This window comes from Siphateles boraxobius, unplaced genomic scaffold, assembly GCF_051911475.1.
Source record: "Siphateles boraxobius isolate OS27281-9 unplaced genomic scaffold, OSU_SipBor_1 9, whole genome shotgun sequence".
Taxonomy (NCBI): Eukaryota; Metazoa; Chordata; class Actinopteri; order Cypriniformes; family Leuciscidae; genus Siphateles; species Siphateles boraxobius.
The window spans coordinates 15,107,485-15,129,485 of NW_027509219.1; the positions used below are offsets into that span (position 1 = coordinate 15,107,485).

The window sequence follows — 22,001 nt, forward strand, 5'->3', positions numbered from 1 at the left end:
GAGCCCTTTAGGGCATAAAAATGTTACTTTCAGACCTGCCAACCTTCTAAATTTTTGGTTGGGGGGGGAATGTCATTTTTTTGAGACAATGCAAGACACACAGGACACGCATTAGCTGAATAAACGTTAGCCAATGCCAACATATTGAAAATAGTTGACAATGAATAGACAGGAGTCCAATAATAGCAAAACGAACCACTTATTCTAAAAAGAATATCAAGTATAAGTTTAGATGAATCCGAAATAAGGGGCTGTGTTAACAGTAAAACGTCTGTCTTTTAACGAATTTTAAAAACACGGATGGATAATACAAAATGCTTTCTGACATTTTGACAGAAAAAAACAACCAAAAACAAAATTTAAACTTAGCCCGTCAATTTACAATTATCTTCTCTCTGTGTGCGCGCGGTCTGTGTTTGTGAGAGAGAGCTCGCGCAGCACTGATACAACGGTACTTTTTAATCCATAAGTAACTAATGCGCTAGTTTTCATACAAAATAATAATGTAACATACTTAAGTACTTTAGTTATTATTAGCTCAATAACGTAACACATGCAGACTACGTTTCTCAACACTGAGAATTAGGGGTGTAACGATATTCAAACCGAACCGAAAAAACGCGATACAACAGCCACGGTTTCGAACCGCGATACTCTCATGTCGAACCGAACGCGCCCCGCCCCCTGCTGCACCGGCCCAACTCTCACTTCACTTTGTCACAAAACTATTTTTTTCTTCCTTGATATTTGATTAAATAGTAATTAATGAGTACACTTTTAACAACTAATAAGAGCTGTAGTTTTACTAAATATTATTATAATATTATTTACTTAATAAAGTGCATGTCATGTGATTTGTGTGATCGATCACGCTTGGGAGTTTACGTTTACATACGCACTTCAGGATGGCAACTCCACGGCAAATTGAGATTGAAGACCCTCCGGTCACATTTACGTCTCCTGTGTGGGCACATTTTGGTTTTCCAGTGGACTACAATAATGGAAATCATTTCATAGACAAAACGCGCGCCGTCTGTCGTAAGTGTTTCACAAAAGTTGTTCATACGACGGGAAACACTTCTAACATACAAGCACATCTCCGGAGACATCATCCCAACATTGACATCAGCAGCATACATAAAAGACCTCAAAAACAGGAAACTCTTTCTACTGCTTTTAAAATTAAGCTACAGGCCGACTCAGACCGTGCTCAAGCAATTACCTAGGCAATTGGTGTTTTCATGGCGCTGGATATGCGCCCATTTTCAGTTGTTGAGAACGATGGATTCGCGCATTTGCTACGTGTGTTAGAGCCCAGATATCAACTACCGAGCCGACCGCATTTTAGTCAGAATGTTTTGACTCAACTTTACAACAAAGTGAAAGCCAAACTGGTGGAGGACCTGAGCAATGCAAAATTCATTGCTTTAACTACAGACGGGTGGACTTCCCGTGCAACTCAGTCCTTCATCACAATCACAGCGCACTATATTACCGACAACTGGGTAATTGCAAATCCCCCTCTCCAGACACGCGCTGTCTATGAAAGCCATACAAGTGATCATCTGTCGGAAATATTACAGGGAGCTGTAGCTGAGTGGAAAATTGACAGAGAAAACGCGACTGTTCCCGTCACAACAGACAACACCAAAAACATAGTGAATGAATTTAAAGCATCCGGATTTTCACCAAACATTCGATGTTTTGCACACACTGTTAACCTGGCTTCACAACCGGGGATGGGCGTTAACCAGATGTCATGGCTTTTAGGCAGAGTGAGAAAAGTTATCACTTTTTTTCCATCGAAGCACTACTGCTGCAGCAGTGCTCAAGGACAAACAAGAGATGCTCCAACTGCCTACACACAAGCTGATCCAGGATGTCCCCACCAGGTGGAACTCAAGCTATGACATGCTTGAGCGCTACCTTGAACAGCAGGCTGCTGTTTTCTCAGCACTTACAGACAAGAATTTTAAGAGGAACATTAAGGATATTGTTACTCTGTCTGCTGAAGATGTAAAAGTAGCTGAGGACATTGTTCAGGTTCTCAAACCACTGAAAAACGTAACAGCTCTGTTGAGGACTGAACAGCTGCCAACCGTTTCAATGATAATGCCACTGATTCACACCATTCTGGAATCTATGAACGTGAGTTGCACAGATACAGCAGTTGTGAAACATGTCAAATCTGCCATTGTGTCCGACTTCACCAACAGATACCCAGACTCAACACTTGTGCATTTTCTTCATATGAGTACTGCACTTGACCCACGTTTTAAATCTCTGCCGTTTCTGGATGAGACCAAACGCAGAATACCATCCCTCACAGGTATTTTTGTTTTAATTCCAAAATGAGTTAATTTAATAAATTTGATTCATTAATTAAAATTAATTAATACATTTAAAAAAAATACATTTTATAAAATGCATTGTTTATAAATACCACAGACCTGCAACATATCTTACTAGTAGTAAATATGTCATTTGAAAAGCACTTTACATATATCATTTTTGAAACTCCAAAATCTAAACAGAAACTTAGATCATCAGATATGACGAGCATCACTATGTTTTTGGTAGTTTTATTTGTCAGATATGAATTGCAATTAGCAATAGTAGCTTAAAACTATTTTGTGGCTTTGTCCTTAATGTTAGGCCCAAGCCTCAAAGGAGCAGTCAGAAGTGGCATCCAGCAGTGAATGTCACCCTCCAGCCAAAAGAGCACCAAATCGTGGAACTGTTTGGAAAATTATTTCCAGTGGAGACGAGCACACCTGCATCCAAGTCTCTGTCTCAAATGGTGAAAGAGGAGGTGCAGCGTTACAAGGAAGTGCCGACTCTTCAAGTGGAGTCAAATCCACTTGCATGGTGGAAGGACAAAGAGAGCCAGTTTCCCCATTTAGCCAGGTTGGCTAAATGCTTCCTTGGAGTCTCTGCAACATCAGTCCCCAGTGAGCGGGTGTTCTCTACAGCAGGGGACATTGTTACAGCACAGAGAGCAAGCCTCTCACCTAAGAATGTGGACATGATGGTATTTTTGAAGAAGAATTTAACATTTTAATTTAACATTTTAGATGTATTATAAATTTTATTTTATTAGTCAGTGGAGGCATTTATTTAATTTTAGTTGACTCAAGTGTGCAGTTCATTTTTGACTAGTCAGTGGAGGCATTTCATTTTAGTTAACTCAGGTGTGCTAACTGCTCTAAAGAAAATGTGAAGCCAATGTATAAAGTTAAAGGTACAATACCTAAGATTTTATGCCGCTAGAGGGCGCTACATTCAAAACAACAATAACGGCTTTGCTTGATGATGACGTTGAAGGAGCGCGGAATGATGGGAACTGTTGTTTTCAACTCCACCGTGGATAAATCAGTCAGACGGGAATCGAAAATTAATTTTCATGGATGAGGTAAAGTTCGATTTCTATAAATGTTGCGTTTAATGACATGCTTTTTTTTCATTAAACTGAAATAACCGCAAGAAAAGTAAGGTTTAATAGTAAATTAGTTATCACAGATGTTACTGTATTTGTTGAATTGTGCTAACGCTGCGCATTTTAAAGTACATTTGAACATACCCACATCATTTGCCAAAGGACTGATTAATCTTTATGTAGAACATCGTATATTTATTTACATAGAAGTATTCGCGGTGAATAGGACCTTACGATTTTTCACATCATATGCATAGACAACAAGACATTCTAACAATAATACTAATTGTTTTGAATCCTTTACTGACATGAAAAGTGAATACAGAACACGGTGTTACTCACCTGTCAATTAAAACATGCAAGATCGGCACCTCTTTCTAGTTCGAGATTTTCACGAAGTTCTCTCCATTTAGGAAATGCCACACCGATGTTGATCCTGGTTTTATTTCTCTTCTTGTACCAAATTCTTCTTGGGTCGTTTGGTTGACCCGTTCGTTGACGTTTGCGTTTATGAGACTTGTCTTTGTCGACAGAACCAGCTGCAACCGCAAAAGAATAATTGTGTTCCATTCCATAACAAATGCGCGAAACAAGCTGACGTTTGTTGCTTGATAGACGCTAACGCACAACTATAACTTCCGCATTTGTCCAGGACTCCACGCAGTACGAGCGGAAACCGAGGGTAACACGGATATGACGCGATTGACTGGTGACTCCCAGCTCACCCCTGCTCACAAGCCCCGTTTCCTTGGTTAAAATCGCAATTTTCTCGCGATTTAAACATTGTTTGAAACATTTGGAATATTGTAAGTTATCACCTTAACTAAATATATAACACTGGCCTTGTGATTTTGGGATATTTTAATGCAAAAATCTTAGGTATTGTGCCTTTAACAGAGACAGGCTTGTCATTTTATTTTATTATACATGTACATACAGTGAAGAGAATGTATAGTAAAATAAATATAAAAAATATTCTATATATTTTAAAATGTATAAAATAAAATTACACAACCCTCTCTTTTTGTTAAATGTCAGTTTTAATGCTCAATAATATCCAGTATAAAAGTATAAGTAGCCTAAAAGGTATAAGAAGCTGTACAATTAGAAATAAAGCAAACAGTTCAGTCAAACATAAGTCAGCTCTCTAATAGGCTACAAAGTTAAAGTCACCTCTCGATTTTTCCTGGGTAAAAGGGGCGGATCAGGAACACATCAGGGGTCTTGAACTGGACTTGGCTAGATATGAACTTTGAATTGGAACAGTACTTGGGCAGCGACTGATGACGTTTCACAAGTCCACAAGAACATATTGAGGAACAGCCCTCTCTTCTGTCTCGCATGCGCGCTCTTTCTCGCTCGCTCTAGATTCGGGGAGATTTGAACTAATTTGCGGGCATCAGGGAGCCGCTATCAATATGCGGGAGACTCCCGGAATTTCCAGGAGACTTGGGATGTCTGTATTCTGCGATATTAAATTACGGAAAGAACTGAGTTTCACTTTGTAGTGTATTCTTGGACTTTTAATAGGTTTTCAAAGTAACTTGAAAGTAAAGTAATTAGTAATCTGATTACTTTTACATGCAGTAATCAGTAATGTAATCAAATTACAATTTTAAAGTAGTAATTAGTCATTTGTATGGATTACTTTTTTTGAGTAACTTACCCAACACTGCTCAGCACCCAATTAGCTGGGAGAGCATGGTGAGTGTTTTGATTGGAGTATTCAAAACTATTCAAAAACCATTTAGAAATCATACCACCCTGCCCCCAAACATTTGACGAGTAGTGTATGTGTGCTAAATGTCTTAGTCTCTTGGCACTGTCTGCCTCTGATGGGGCAGCCCAGGCCTAGAGGCCTAGAGGTAATGTCCATTTTGTCAGCTTTTTTTTTTTTGATTTAGTCAAATCGACTTATTAGTTTTCATCCTATTTAGAGAACCTTGCCCTGTTTTTTTTATGTTTTAGTCAATGAAAACTGGTCAAGCTGCATAATGGTTAAACTGATAATGAATCACAATGATTGTTGTCATTTGAGAAATGTATTTTTACATTTCATCAAAATTATTGCACTTTCAACAAACACATTTCAGACGCATGGTTAATTTTACCTCATCTGGTGTACTGATTTTTTAAAGGCTATTCATCATATAAATAAACACTGTCTACATTATGAAAACCGTTAAAAAAAAATTTTTTAAAGTAACTTCTCTCAAACATTAAAACAGTGAAATTTCTATGAGTAATTCCAAATTAAAACAACAGCAAAAAAGACTTGTTGCATATAAGAACATTTAATCCACAACTGTAAACAATAGACAAAATCCGTATTTGGATTTATTGCAGTTCATCACGGAAAAGGTTTGATCGCAGATTTAGTCGCAGTGAACAGCGCAAGTGGCTCATGATAGAACACAGACTGAATATCTCAATGGAGATCGCTGAACTCCAGCCATCTTGTTTCTCTGTGTTTTTAATCATCAGTGCTTCTACCACAGTATAAAGATAGCGCATGCACATGGCCAGATTACAAAGATTACTCCTTTTAACAAAAAAAAAGAGGCTTACAGCAGTCTGTAATATTTTGTCTATGTTTTCCCGGACAAAAATAGAGAGATTTTGGTAAAGTTAAAAATGTTTAAACTACATTTTAGTCTTGTCTTTTTCGTCAACGATATTACATGTTGATATAGTCACAGTTATCATATAAATTACCGTTGAGTCATAGTCGTCTCGTCTTAGTCATGAGAAAAAAGCTTGTCAACGAACATCGTTCGTCATGGGTTTAGTTAACGAAATTAACACTAGGCTATATCTAGAAGCTACAGGAGCCAGTTGCACCAACAGGGCTTTACTAAGCCTGGTCCTAACTGCTAAGTAGGTCTTAGTTAAGACCAGTCTTTAGAGTTAACCTAACGTCGGTTGCACCAACCAAACTTAAGCCTAGGCTTAACTACGCCTGGTTTTAGCAATGCGCGTTCCTGTGAATGGCCACGGTTGCCTAGCAGCATGCGTTGCTGGGGTTACGTTGTAAACTATCTTCCGCTGTTTGGTTAACTTGTAGCCATATCAATGGAGGATCAAGAAAAAGGAAAGGACTTTCAGTTAATAATTGAAACTTTCATTTTTAATGTGACAGTTAAGGGGTTAAAATAGTATTCAGTTAATAGAGCTGTACATTCAGCACGTGACAATTCGCTTCATTCGCAGCAGCATTACGTCTGTCTCCTGCACGCGAGAGGTGAGGTAGAAGAACGTTGGTAATAAATGTCAGTTCAATTGTAAGTTCATTCTTTATGTGCTTAGGAGTGTGCGTAATGTATCGTCTATGATGATATTGTAATCATTGTTTTAACTATGGACGAGGCACTGCGAGCTGACATCACATTTGTCTCTCGTGCTTGTTTTCACTGCGTGATGTGTCACTGCAGTTATAGGTATGTCCCAAAATAAGTTTTTTTGTCTTATATTTATATCATATGTTATTAAAAGGGCCGTTTTCATGTGTACAATTGCAAATGTGATATTTATTTTATACAACAGTTAAATTAACAATGAGTTAACATTGTGAGTTACTTTTTAGACACAATTGTGAATATTGTTTTTTTCCCCTTTATTTTGCTGACGAGAATTTCAAAATGAAACTGTAGCAGAGTCTTCATGCAACAGACAGGAAGATTTTTTGACCGTTTTTAACAAATTATTTGAACGATTCAATGAACAATCACTTGCTTTTAGTGGTTACTATAGAAACATTATCTGTCGGAAAACGGATAGGCCTATTAACGCTAGTATATGCCTAGATTTTGACTTTACGCCTGCTACTGACTAGGCGTAAGATTTACGCCCGGTCTTAGCGAGAAGAGGACTTAAGCCTGGATGGTGCAACAGTCGTAACTATTAGGTCGGACTTAGAATGCTGAGTTAAGACCTACTTACCTTAAGACCAGGCGTAAACCCTGTTGGTGCAACTGGCCCCAGGAGTCTATGTGAAATGTGCAGCTTTTTGTGAAATGTGCAGAAAGTCTGCTCCACACAAACAGGTAGGCCTGTCGCGATAATCAAATCAATTAATCGCACGATAAAAAAAATGAGCTCAATAATTTTTCCGGCTGTGAAAATTACCATTTGCATGCTTGTTTTGTTTTCCTCGTCTCTCTCTCTCTCTCTCTCTCTCTCTCAAAGAGACTGGATAACAATATCAACGCTGACCGCCACAGGTTAATTTTCGAATGTTTTTTTATTATTATTGTTTTTTTTACTGAGCCTATTTACAATCGTATTTGATTGCAGAGCACCGTAGCGCGTCCCTCTCTAGCGCGCGCGCTCTTTCACCCTCATATGAGCCGTCTATGGCTTAAATCAAACTTAATTCACGCACACATGAAACACTTGTCTTGCATACACATATATTAAGTAGTCAAACATACATGTATCCTGCTGAATGCTCAAACAAATACATATGAAATGCACAACGACACACCTAAAGTCGCTCGCGCACATACACGGAAACTCTACACACCTGAGAACGAGATGCGCGCACACACAAACTATCCACGCACATCATATGAGACACTCGTGCGCACAAAAACTCTCCACGCACATATGAGACGCGCGCGCACACACACAAACTCGCGCACACTCATATGAGACGCGAGCGCGCGCGCACGCACACACACAAACTCGCGCAAAACTCAATGAGACGGAGCATACACACAAAAACTCTCCGCGCACATACTCATTTGAGACGCGAGCACACACACACACACACAAACTAGTGCATTATTATTATTAGTGCACACACACACACACAGAAACTCGCGCACAAACTCAATGAGACGGAGCATACACACACAAACTCTCCGCGCACATACTCATTTGAGACGCGAGCACACACACACACACAAACTAGTGCCATTATCATTATTTTAGATGAAAATGGTCTCAGAACGACAATATTATCGTTCATTATCAATACTATCGTTTAATGCAATAATTTCTTGGACAATTTATCGTCCAGCAAAATTTGTTATCGTGACAGGCCTACAAACAGGCAAATGAAACAGATATTGCTAAATGCATCAATCTGACTAGATGGATAGAAATCACAATCAAATCAACTGACAGGCATGATCTAAAAATTCGAGTCAGATTTTGTCTAACAATACACTGTAGATAGTAGGGCTGTCAACTTTAGTCGTTTAGTCGACTAATCGGTCGATGCCGTCTTGGTCGACTGACATTCTCATTGGTCGACCAGTCACATTTTTTTTTTTTTTACCAATAGAAAGAAATTTTCATTGATTTACTCCTTGATATTTAATCCTTTATAAGCAGTTATATATTACTGTATTCTAAATATAATTAGCCTATGTTTTATCCCCAACTTTAAATGATTTAATTTAGGCTATTTTGTAACAGCGCCACAGTTTAGGGCGGTTTAGAATACTCAGGAACCGCTTAGAACCTTTCAGGAACCGCACCTGTGGCTGGCTCCACTGCTGCTTCGCGCTCAGTAAGGAATATAGGTAGTTTTGCTGCATTCATTCAGTTAGAACGCTACTTGTTTTGGCTTTAGGGCCTGTTCACATATCGCGTCTTTTGCACGCTCAAGTTCGTTATTTTAAATGTTGGCGCCTGGTATGCGCGCTCATAATGGAAGTGACGCGGTCGCGATGCGACGCGCTCGTTTTTTCCAAGCACGTCCGCGCCACATCGAGATCAAAACATCTCAACTTTTCAGACTGCCGTAAGCGTTTTCCTTGCTGTAACGGAGAGCGCAGCTGATGGTTGCGCTTAGCAACGACAGACGCCTCCGGAGCGCAACCGCCCAAGCGCTTTGGAAAAAGGAGAACACGGCGCACCTAGCGTTTTCTACGCGTTTTTAGGTGCTATATGTGACAAAATGTCTAAATCTTTTGTCGGGCTGCATCCCTGCAACCTCCACTCCTGCAGAGCGCATATTTTCCAAAGCTCCAAAGAAGGATTTATTGTTCACAAGTCGAGGATTTATTGTTCACTGTCTTTTACCCAAGAATGTGGACATGTTAGTGTTTTTGGCCCACAATATAAAAAAGGTGGACTAGGCCTGCAGATAAGTAGTCTTAACGGCTTTATTATGGTGACTCAATAGATTGTGTTTTCTTATGTTTTTATTTTTATTTGTGCACTTGACGCATTTGAAAATAGCCTAAATAATGTAACAAAACGAAAGTAAGTCTTCCTACTATAGGCTACAGCCTATTATTATTAGGATTGTTTTTTAGGCTATTTGGGTTTCTTGTGTGTTTGTTTTAAAACGCCTAGATCGGCTGGACGAAAGTTAAGCCACAGCTTTGAAAGTAAAGAAGAATATACAGTCTGTATAAACGAGAGCTTTTATTAAGATTTTTCGTTATTTGGAAGTAGCAGTTATATTTTTTGTAGCGTGTGGTGTGGTCAGGTGCGCGATTGTGACTGTCACTATAGACCTAGGACAGAGCTCCTCACTTTGCAGTTAAAAAAATCACTTAATTTTCAAAGAATTGTATTATTATTATTATAGTTTTATGTATTATTGATGTTTTTTCGTTGTTGTTTTATAAATGATCTATGACAATTGTTTAATAAATGTTCAATCAAAATGCAAAACATCGCGCTTTTTTTTTTTTTTTGTCGATTAATCGTTGCGCAGGACAGGACTTTGGTCGACTAAGGATTTCTTTGGTTGACTACAGCCCTAGTAGATAGAGTACCTTTTAAGCAGCTACTGACTAATTTAACAACAACATGTATACATACCTTAGATTCTCTGTGTTGATCACTGCCAAAAGCATTAATTTTGAGTGAATGGCTCTGTGCAGAATGCAGTCACGTGTTATATTGAGGGGGAAATAACATCTATTATCAGTTCATATTGGCAGATATCTGAAAGCTGTTGTTGGTGCTGATTAACATAGATAAATCAGTCAACCTCGGCTCACTGTAGACTGCTGCTCATATTAGATCAACAGACACTGATAGAAAGCATAGCTTCTCTTCCAGTAAAGTCTTGGGCATTCTTCCACATGAGTCAATACTTTATTATGCTGCCAGAAACTCACTCACACACATAGCAAACTCATACTGGAACCAACTACCATACAAAATCCACAAGCTACAGCTCTCGTACAAGACATCAGGTAAAGACCAGAGACCTGGGGCCTCATGTATCAATATTGCATACGCACAAAATCTTTGCTTACGCCAGCTTTCACGCTCACGGTCGGATGTACTAACAGTGAAATTAACGTGAGAATGTGTGTTCCTCCACGCCAACTTCATGTCTGGCGTACGTACATTTCTCATCGTTTTTGTCCGTTGGCGACTCTTACATGCAATGAAGTTAAGTTGCAAACATTACACAACGAATTGTTCTACAAGTCTATCGCACTACCACCTGTGGGAAGCATTGCTATTAATTAGCAATTTATAAAATAATTTACATATATTGTCACACCAGCCTTATGGGAATATTCTATCAATTATGCAATTAAGTAAGAACATATAAAAGCATATGCAAATTGATACAACCCTTAGTCTATGGCAATGGCAGCTTTGGCCTTATTAGAGGACATTGCTATGACAGAATCCGAAGAGAACGAGTTTTTAGGGACCATAATGATTTTCTGGCCCAGGATGATGACTGGCTTATCAGCCGTTTTCAATTTCCAAGGGCTGTCCTCTTGGAGCTCTGTGCGGAGTTGGGTCCGAATCTCGAGAGAGAGACAGCGAGGAGCCACGCAATACCCGTTCCCTTGCAGGTGCTGACAACACTTGGTTTCCTCGCAACTGCTTCTTTCCAAAGGGAACTGACAGACCGCTCAGGAATAAGCCAGTCGTGTTTGAGCCGCGCAATGCCAGCGGTATGGGTCGGGATCATCCGCATGTCTACCAGGTATATAACGTTCCCATATGATGCAGTTGACCAGCCAAACATTAAAACGCAATTGCAGCGATAGCCGGTTTTCCTAATGTAATCGGAGCGATCGACTGCACACACATTGCTATAAAGGCGCCATCTGAAGAATAATTTGCATATGTGAATCGGAAACATTTCCATTCAATAAATGTGCAGATAATATTGGTTACCTTCGTGGCAGTCCTGTAGTAAATCCGAGTCTCTCACAGCAGCAGACACTACTCCAGAGAGTAAGGTGTCACTCATAACTGAGGCAACTAAGGGTGTAAGTTCATCGACCCCTTTACCACTGCCTGTTCTGCCCACACTTTGTCAGTGCGCAGCAGTTCTCCATTTAACGTCCAGCTTTATATCAGACCATTTCTTTTTAAGGTCATTTACAGTGCGACTTTCAGATCCCACCGCATTGACGGCATCAGCCAAACTCTCCCACTCATATTTTTTCCTTTTGTTATTAATTCCGGAGGACAAAGTTCCAAATATTATTTTTTAGCACCTCCGATTCACTTTCTGTAAAGTTTCGTCTCTTGCCGCTTGCTTTAGCCATTTTCTTACTCCTTTCTTTTGCCAAAGTGGACTCATTACCATATTTAAATGTATTTAATTAAGGGAGGATACTGGGTGGGGCGTTATGCTCGTGCATGTGCGCTCATTTTTACGTTAATTGGGATGTACAAAGAGAATATGCGTGGGATACTTCGTAAGCAGAGATTCATACATCTGTTTTTTTTTGTGCGTACGCACATTTACAACTTTGTCCGTACGCAATGTTTTAGTATGAATTCAACGCAAGTCTTTGTACATGAGGCCCCTGGAGTATTCAAGCTAAATGACATGAGGACTAAAGAATTTATTACAGCTTAAGAACAAGCACATGGAGATTTAAAGGGATGATGGTAAAGACATATTTAAATCCCAAATGCAGAGCTGCAGCCAGCTCATATCGCTAAATGGGCCACTCTGGACATCCTACAGGCTTGAGAAGAAAATAATGGGACATAGGATGTGTCAGAGGGATTTTTCCCACAGGCAATTTCCACTGTCTTGCCCATGGCCATCCTTCTCCATCCCAAATTGATTACTTTTCCTACCTCTTTTGATTTTTAACTGGCCCCCATGATTTTGTAAATTTGAATAAAATAAGCTACTTGCGGAAAACAAGCTTTTCGTTCATGGATACAATGTTACATCACTGGGCTAATTCACACACTCAATATTTTCTATCTCGTTTTATGCAAAGAAATCCTAAAGCTGGCATGTATATTTGAGAGTAACTTGTGTGGACAAAGAAGATCCTTGAGGTCAGCAGTAAGTGGCTGATAGCAGGAAGGTACAGTCTTTTTCTATTCATCTTCACACACATCTGTCAATTTCGCCTGCTCTTTCACACACACAGCTGCTATGCTCTGCTACGCAAAATCTGTCCACCCCTCACATCCTCTTTCATGAGCAGTTGCTTGTTTCATAATGGGCCAGTGTGTACAAAACCCAGAGGCAGAGAGAGTCACCAACAATACATTACACCCGTACAACTGCTGCTGAGGATGATGTAAGGAATGAAGAAAACACATCAGACAGATGACAGTCAGCCCACACACAGCCTTAACTCTACTCTGATATTCAGGTCGAAGTGCAAAGGGGTGTCGCGAGCATTCTGAGAATCCAGAGAACAGCTGAGCTTAACTCAAAACACAGACATTAGATACAGAGACTGGAAAAAAAATCCACTCAAAGAGAATGGGTGATAAAACAGGGAATTTAAACACTGTTTGAAATAGTCAGTTAAAGAATTAAAAATCACATGCAAGCTATAAAATAACTGAGTTGCTCAAAAGGTACAGTCTGAAACTTGAGAGGTACATCACCAAACTAATACACTTAGAAACAAAAAGATATTTGTAATTGGTGTACTATTGTTATCAAATACAAAACCTTGCTTGCAAAGTTCAGAAAGCATTCCATGGATTTTATTAACTGAATTTTTTCGTCTTCAACGATAACTTCATATCACAGCCATCAGGGCATTTGCTGATTACTTTTACCAAAAGTGTAAACAGTTAGTGATGGGCCTATATATATATATATATAGGCAGCATTTAAGCATTTATTTGATAAAAAAAAAAAAGATTTATATTGTTAAATATTAAATGACAATTTAAAATAACTGTTTTCTATTTGAATATATTTTTATATATAGCCTAATATTTTTAAATATAACCTACTTTATTCCTGTGATGCAAAGCAGAATTTTCAGCGTCATCACTCCAGTCACATGATCCTTCAAAAAACATTCTAATATACTGATTTGATGCTCAAAAAACATTCATTATTATTATCAATGTTGAAAAAAGTTGTTGACATTTTTTTCCAGAATTCTTTGATGAATAGAAAGTTATATTTCATTTATTTGAAATATAATCTTTTGTAACATTATAAATGTCTTTACTGGAATGTTTGATCAATATAATGCATCCTTGCTGAATTGAGTTCTGAAAAAAAAGTCAAGATTGATAATAAAAGTTTCTTGAGCAGCAAATCAGCATATTAGAATGATTTCTGAAGGATCATGTAACACTGAAGACTGTTGTAATTATGCTGATGTGATACTTTACTGTATGTTTAAAATATCTGTCATCTGTCTGTGTAAATTATTATATTTCAACAACAAACTGGAGTAAAAACATAAAATTAAATTTAAAAGTTAAAGCAAAACTGTATGTGCAGTTTACATGTTTGCATACAATTTTATATAGGCCTAAATTTGATAATTTTGGATTATTGGCCTATTCGTTGTACACTTTGCTGAATAACTAAACTGAAAAAAGCATCTCTCGTTTCAAATCGGCATGAAATTTAATTCGTTATAGTCTTTTCCCTATTGTGAGCTAGGCTATATCTGAGAGAAACTGCTTCTCGAACAAGAAGAAATATTTATGGCTGGGCTTGATTTTATCCACTGGGAACTGATTGGATTGATGCTTGACAGGTTGTCCCGCCCTTCCTGACGCCACTAAACACGTCATCAGAGAAGAGATGTCACTTCAAAAGGAAGTTATTTTGATAAAATATTATGAGGGTGTATGAATTCTTGAAAAATAATGATACGCCGAGATAAATAATTTATAATACTGCTATATTCAAATAGGGCCTTTTCATAGTGATTTTCAGTTTCAACATCAAATGACAGCCTTTACAAAAGCATAATGCACTTTTTGTTTTAAAATATTTCATTAAATTGAGAAAAAATAAGTAAAAATATTTAATGTCAACTAAGTTTGTATAGATAAATTAAATATCAGCATTATATCAGCCACTAAAAACATTTCTGTTACAAACATTTTTGGCATTGTACTTCATGATTCAAGAGCTTTATTGTAGTCCGTTTTGAACTGAATGAACTCAAATCTCTTGTTGGATTGCAAACGTTAAGTAACAATCTCCAACATAATGTGACTTCTTTCACAAAACATTACAAAATCGATATGTTCAGGAGAACATTCAAATGCTCATTCAATTTTATAAACAATTCGGTTGCTCTACAAAAGCAAGAGCCTGCATTCATACTCTGCCTGCAGTCAACTCAATGTCAGGAACACACAGGGCTCATGTGGCTCAGTAGAACACACAAATACATTCTATCACTCAATACAGTCTATCCCCAGCACTCGACACCACAATCACTATCTGAATAGATGCTGTACTTGACACCCAGTGTCACATGAACGCAAACAGACACGCACACCTACATTTTTAGTGCCTCTAGCTGGCTTCTCTCCAGATTACTAAAAATGTCATAGAAGTGGCAGCTGCTGTTGATGTGGTTGTGTAGACAAACACTGACTTTCTCCACAGACCGCCACCACTGCAAGACCACTTGCACTTGACACCACTGCTGACAACTGCAGAACTCTTACAAAGAGCACAAACGCTGAGTGTGCACTCGGCTAGTTCAACACATCAGTACACTACGAACATTCACTTTTAGATAATCTGTTTTTAAACAGACTGATTAAACATTAAACATTTGAGGTGAGAAGTATCAGAATGTATTCTAACTAAGATTGCTCACTATTCATAAACACAGCACAAACAAATACAGCTGTAGGTAAAAGGGAAGTTGTAATAGTTCTATTTTGCTTAGCAGGAACTACTCACAAAATGCTGCTGTGAATATGATGGGTTCATGTGATAATCAGCTTCTACAGTCAAATCAAACAAGGTAAACCTGTCAGCAGTGCTTGGATAAAATTATCATATCGACAGAATGGGCATGCATACATTAAATATTCAAGTATGTGCAGATCATAATCAGCAGTAAAAATCTGAAAGACTTTGCTGTTATTTTAAGCTGTGGTTCTGTGTAGCCGGTCACCATTGTGTAACAAAGAAAGATGAACTGATCTGATTGTAGAGATAAAACTGGAGGCGTCTGAGTAGAGGAGAGGTGAGTAGTGGCTGTTAGCCCAATCCCTGTGAAGGGCTGTGGGGAGTGGTGGACACTGACAGCTAGGACCTCCAGACAGTGCATTTACTGAACTTTAATGGAGCACTCAGCACTTGTACTCCATTCTGACCACATACAAAATTGATGTCAGATCAAGGACTTCTTCTAAAACACCCACCACTTAAGATCAAATGACCTTCTTATATTGCATTCAAATGGTTCAAAACACTACCACCCAACTACCAACAACGCCAACATACACATCCCTTGCAGTAAAAACAAAGGCTCCATGACCTTTGGCATGTAGCCATTAGTCAAATAGTCTTAATGGTATTTGCAGCCTATTTACTCTGGCCTTTTTTTAGCAATCAAACACTTGGCCATGGGCACATGTTTACAACACTCACAGCACACACTGACCACCACTAGTGCAGGACAGATGCCATGGGAGTTAGTCCAAAACTCTGCCTTAGTTAATAGGATCAGTCAGGCTCAATTCTGATTGAATCAAGTCATTAAGATTAAGTAACATTCTGCAATGGTGCATTTTGTCTAAAAGCAAACAAACTTGACTTTACAGCTTTATTACCATGTAGTTTTGCTCCAATGTATAGAGATTGTCCATTTCACCCTCCAACACTCACACTAAAACTATAACAAAAACAAGCCATTTTTACACTTTTATGACTCCAAATAGCAGAATAATGACTTTATCTCACTCAATGCTTGTCAAAAAGAAATAGAAACATATTTTGGACCTATACATGACTGATCTGCATAAACGTTAGGGCTGGGTATTGACACAAATTTCACAATTCGATTCGATTACGATTCAATGATGATTTTGGATATCAGGTAGAATACCTGAATAAAACTTGGGAGTCAGTTGTAGCCTACAAGGCTTTATAGCCTACTATAATATTGAAGGTAAAAAATTACTGATTTGTATACAAACACTTAAATTACACTTTAATTTATTTTTCTAATAATAAAGTTATATGAAATAAACATTTAAATGGTGGCTGTCATAAAAACTTGCCAGATTTATTCAAACATGCATTAAATATTGAAAAACATAAAAAATCATAATGAATATGTAATATGGTGCATATATTTAGCAAAATGCTCCTCTCTAGAGTTAATCTTTCTAGCTGACTAACGAGTTTATGGTCACTGGATATGGTTTTTCTGAGGTAAATGTGACGTTACATGACATTGTTTACAAGATGTTTCACTGACGTCTTTCCATGGTTGAAACAATGATTGAGCGATTCCATGTGATGAAACGGATTTCGATAAGTTGTACTCTCTCTTTTAACACTTTCAGATGCTCATTCATGTTTATTTCACGCTGTAACTGGTATTATTAAGGTGGAAGAGAAGATCATGCGCACTCCGCGTTGCTGCTTCTCTTGAGCTGAGCTGCGCCAGAGCGATCTCACGCCACAGCGACAAAACGGTGTTTATGTTTTTGAATTTTGTAAGAACATGGACGTATATTGAAATCTGAGACTTTGTTTCATTTCAATAGTAACAAAGCACAAAGACTATTGCGTTTATTGGATGGGATGTGCGCTACAATGTTCCATTCATTCATCAACTGAAAACAGGATGACTAGCCTAATCAATTCTTGGGATTTAAGAATCGATATCGGTTCGTAAAAATGAGAATCAATAAAAATCCAGAAATCAATATTTTTTACCGAGCCCTAATAAACATCTCTCCAGATATGGTGCCATCAACAGCAGATTCAGGGTACTATTGCCTCACTGAGCTAACAAACAAAGCAGTGTCAACATTACACACACAGCACACTAGTGGTTACGTCATGCTGATAGCACTCCACCGCTGGGGGAACTCCAGCAATTCTGTATTATCTAACTGTGCCTGATATGACACAACTGATGCTGATAGCAGGCAACAGAACTCAACACAAAGGTGGCTGAAAGGAGAATGCTTTTATAGCCTGTCTTCTAGGGCTATTCACTGACCGGAAAGACCTGTAAAAATACTTCATGAAAGTAGTGAAAACAGTATTTAAAAGATTATTATAATAAAGTGCCCTTTAAAGCAACAAACGTATGCTAATTAGGCTAACTAAAAATGACGCCGGAAATATACTTTGGGCTTTAGCGAGCATTAGAGATTTTTCAACATTAAAAAAAACATTAACAAGCTCAAACATTTGAACATTAGTTTAATATATAAACATAAATAATGTGTAAATATTGTTTACATGGACATGGCTGATGATGATGAACACCTTTAATGAATAACACAAAACAAAGCTCTCTTCCACAATGAAACAATAAAATATGCACAGTGATTGCAGGACCAGATCTTCTGGAGCCTTAAGCCCAATTTATACTTCTGCGTCGAACTCATGCCGTAGCTACATCGTAGGCTGTGTGTAGCGCGCAGAAGTATAAATCAGCTTTTAGAGGCAACACTGCAGTTGGGCAAAACCCAACAATTATAACACAGGCAACTCAGCAAAGTGGTCCACCACAGTCAATACAAAGAGTGACAGCATGACGGCAAGCCAAGAAGTCTGCTTACAAAGAAAGCATTTTTCAAATGGTTAATTTCCTTCGATCTAGTCTAGCAGCTCATTTATCAAAATGAAAAATGGTCAAGGACAAACACTTTGTATGCTATCAACTCCTTATCTTGTCCCTGAATACTACTTGAGCATGTTCCGCAGTTCATACAAGGAGAAACAAGGAATCTGACATAAATTAACGAAAAGGCCTGCTGTAATAAAGCTTGCAGCTGCAAAACTGCTGTGCACCATGTATTAGAGTTTATGCAAAGCATTTTGAAAATGGACAGAGATAAAGTGGTAAACTAGCTCCACATTTCACCAGACAATGCTTAAAAGACAAACTCATTTATTTTCAATGCTTATCACTAATCTGAATGGAGCAGAGAGGAGAGAGAGAAAGAATATCATTACTCAAAACTCAACACAGAGGGTGGAACTGGAGTTGATGCGAGTCCAAAACAAATCTGTTGTTTTCTGGCCATGAGTCCTGGCAGCCCTGCAGAGCAAAGAGGTTGTCTGAGGCCAGTTATGTTTTGGGTTCAGGCATCTCGCTGGTCCACTTATGACACTGTGCTTTGTTCTCTTCTAATGTACAGTGGGAAAGAAAGCTGCTCAAGAGAAGAAGAAAAAACACACCGCTGGCCCATTTCCAATTACACTAATACACTTAAGCTGTGTAGCCTCCATTTTTCACATTCCACTGCCTTTCATGTGCAAATCAACAGCTGTTGACAAGCATTTGGTATCCACTATGATTTATTGACCCTTAATAACAACATCCGAGAAATGGAAAGCGAGCGAGTATAGTTGCAGCCTCGTCGAGAGCTTTGTGAAGGGGGCGGGGAGGTGCACAAAAGATGTTATACCATCGTGTTTATGCAAGACTTCTCAACACTTTCTGAGCGATATTTACAGTAGGCTACAATGAAGGAAACCAAAGTATATGCTTCACATGAAAACAATGGAACAGTGAGGCAGTGGAGAGACTTGTGAAGTGCTACACAAATAATCGCAGTTCAGTTCAGTACGTCACTGCACGAGCTCCAGCTCTAAATATATCACAAACCAGATATTGTTGAAGTCTATTCCCATGCACTAATGCTCCTTAGCCCTTAATGTTATCTGTATAGTGGGGGATAAACATTTGATAGGCGCTAAATTATATATATATATATATATATATATATATATAGAGAGAGAGAGAGAGAGAGAGAGAGAGAGAGAGAGAGAGAGAGAGAGAGAGAAAGAGAAAGAGAGAGAGAGAGAGAGAGAGAGAGAGAGAGAGAGAGAGACATACATACAAACATTTATTCCTTATGTATATTTCATAAGATCTGTCAACCTCACCCAAAATTATTTTACTACACCAGTAACGTTACAGCAGTCAATTAACAAAACGATTTTGTTCGAAGCTCTAAAAGAAACAACATTATGTAAGTTAGCGCTATTCTTTCTAAACCAGGACCATGTTGCAGCACCTAGACACGTTCAATAATGAGATGTTCACAAGAAATCCAAAATACCACTGATCTAATCTGATTAACATCGAAGACAATTTTAAAACAGACTGAAAATATAAACCTCATCCTCTGCTTGCACCCGGCAGCGTTACTATAGAACTAAGGTTAGCTAAGCATTCAATACTAACGTTTTACAAGACCACATAAACCGAGCTAACTCAACTAACGTTAGCTCAAACCAAAAAACGCTCAAAGGTGACAGTGTGCTTTGCCAAAAACATTGTATATAATTGTAGAAAGCTAGCTGAAAACATAACGTAACGCGCCGGGTGAAATTTAACGATATTCCGTCTAACGTTAAAGCATAAACACTGCTAGCTATGCTAACTAGCCGAATATTCTTCACGGGGGGTTGATTTCCGCCTTGCGCTACGACGCTCATTCAATCTAGCCGAGGGTCAGTGAAGGAATAACGGCCGTAGCCCCCGACAGACCCTGTTTCTCCGTCAAACGGATCGGAGAAGCCCTTAAAACCGATAAACTGCTGACAGACTCGTGGTATAAACGTCTTGAAGTAACTTACCTCTCCGTGGAAGGTGAAGGTCTGTCGCTACTGGAGGTTTATGTAGTTTCTGAGGAGAAATAAATGAAGAAATGCCCACGAATAATCCACATGTACGACTTGCTACGGGCGTGTTTTCGTCCTCGTTGCTTTGAGCACCAAATCCACTTGAGCGCCGCGCTTCTGTCGTGTGAGAAACTAAGCTGCTCTCGCGCTCCCTCAATGGTTCGGCCTTCTCGCGCTCCTCGTCTGTTTTTCTTTCTCCGCCGTCTGTTTTACTCGCGTTTCCGCCCTCTTATCTCCAAACGGCAGTTATTCGAGAAGAGCAGCTCGTGCCCATTTTGTCTGATATTTTTATTTCGTAGTAGTGGCTGTAAATACACAAAGTGACCGAACGAGAATCTCTGCGGATCAGAAATGACTTGAGTCCGTGTTTGTGTGTGTGTGACTGACTGACTGACTGCTGTGCTGTGCTGCTTGCTAAGCGATAGTCCGCTGGACGTCAAGTGCAGCTTCTCAGCTCTTAAAGGGCCAGTGCGTCTAAAATAGGTCTCACTGCTATGTAAACTAGGATAGATAGATAGATAGATAGATAGATAGATAGATAGATAGATAGATAGATAGATAGATAGATAGATAGATAGATAGATAGATAGATAGATAGATAGATAGATAGATAGATAGATAGAATTGATCTGACAACTGCAAATATAAAAAAACTTACAATTGTGCAGCCAAGCCATGCATAGAAAAAAAATAATAGCCTATGTAATGTTTTAAGAATATTGTAAGAAAATGAACATGATCATTTCTCAAAATGGCTCCTCAAATGATAAATCAAATGTTTAAACTCAGTTTCAGGTGGCATAAACTACCAAAAAATCCAGAAAAACGCATTATATAAAGGTTGTAAATTGATTAGCATTTGATCAAGTGAAGTAAGTATGTGATCCCCAACATGAACCAACCAGCAAGAATTCTGCCTCCCACAGATTGCTTGTGCCCATGTGGAACACAGATTAGTCCTGTCCTAATCTCAGTGGACACCTTTCCATAGAATCTGTGTCTTCCATTCCATCCTCTCCACCACCATGCAATACCAAAGAGCTGTCAAACTTCAGGGACCACCAGATTGTAGAACTGCACATGGGCTACAAGATCATCAGCAAGAAGCTTGGAGACAAGGATACTTGTTGATGTGATTACTCGGAAATGGAAGAAATACAAAATAAAAAATCAATCACCCTCTGTCCGTAGCTCCATGTAAGATCTCGCCTCGTGGGGTAATGATGATCATGAGAAAGGTTAGGGATCAGCCCAGAACTACACGGGAGGAGCTTGTTAATGATCTCAAGGCAGTTGTGACCACAGTCATCAAGCAAACAAGTGGTAACACACTACGCCGCAATGGATAGAAATCCTGCAGCACCCGCAAGGTCCCCCTGCTCAAGAAGGCACATGTACAGGCCCGTCTGAAGTTTGCCAATAAACATCTAAGGATTCAGAGAAGGCTTGGGAGGCAGTGCTGTGGTCAATGAAAAGCAAAATCAAGCTCTTTGGCATCAACTCAACTCACTGTGTTTGGAGGGAGAAAAATGCTTACTATGATCCCAA

General features: G+C 38.8%; 1 protein-coding gene across 9 annotated transcripts in view; it reads right to left on the minus strand.

Annotated features, from left to right (window-relative positions):
• Nucleotides 1-20,884, minus strand: part of ncor2 (nuclear receptor corepressor 2) — a 152,897-nt gene extending 132,013 nt beyond the window's left edge. For 5 of the 9 annotated variants that reach the window (XR_013201227.1, XM_077224504.1, XM_077224501.1 and 2 more), the window contains exon 1: nt 20,409-20,859. The gene's annotated coding sequence lies outside the window, so the exon portion shown is untranslated. Of the gene's footprint in view, nt 1-20,408 lie in introns of all 9 variants that reach the window. The other 4 variants (XM_077224506.1, XM_077224505.1, XM_077224503.1 and 1 more) reach the window with 1 other exon arrangement.
• Nucleotides 20,885-22,001: the final 1,117 nt, after the last annotated feature.